Genomic DNA, 716 nt, shown 5'->3' with positions numbered 1-716 from the left:
GGTGCTCATTCTATGAACTACAATTAATGGCTTAAATTTTCACTCTGCATCCCCACTTCTGCTAATGCATTTGCTTGCCTATGCTGGTACAAACTGAGTAACCTCCATCTGACTTCCAAACTCAAATACAGAAGTCTATAGAAATCCATAGAAGAGAATACTGGTGCATTCCATCTGGTCTCAGCAGTGAAGCTTCCTTGTGCAACAGAGTGTGATGAGCACAGAAGGCCACAGCTGTCTTGTTTTAGAGAATAGAAGACTGCATAGTGTGTTTCCGTGGATAGAACTCCTGTACTGAATCTAACCCACTCTTCGTTCAGGGACCACTGCAGAAGAGAGGGCATAAAGATTTCAAGAGCCAGGGTTGGTCCATGAACATGGGGAAACACAGGCATTCGGGCCACTGGAAGTTTGGCAATGGTGGAATGGAGCATAAGACCAAGCCAACTCATTCAGATAGGGACCCAGATTGGACTGAAGGAAATGGGAGGTGGACTGGCCTTGGTCTGAGGACTGTTAGTGACTAATTGCTGCTGGATGAGGGAGAGTAGACTTTCCTTAGGATTACTAAGGGGGGAGAATAGAGAAGAAATAATAATTTAAGCCAGAACCATATTTTATGAACTTTTACAAACTTGTGAGCTAGATTTATTCAGAAAATTGAATAATTAGCAAAACATTTAAATATATTTAATGTGCCTTATGAACTGAGAGAA

Source organism: Nannospalax galili, unplaced genomic scaffold (assembly GCF_000622305.1).
Source record: "Nannospalax galili isolate Female #2095 unplaced genomic scaffold, S.galili_v1.0 scaffold1689, whole genome shotgun sequence".
NCBI lineage: Eukaryota > Metazoa > Chordata > Mammalia > Rodentia > Spalacidae > Nannospalax > Nannospalax galili.
This window is presented reverse-complemented; position numbering follows the sequence as displayed.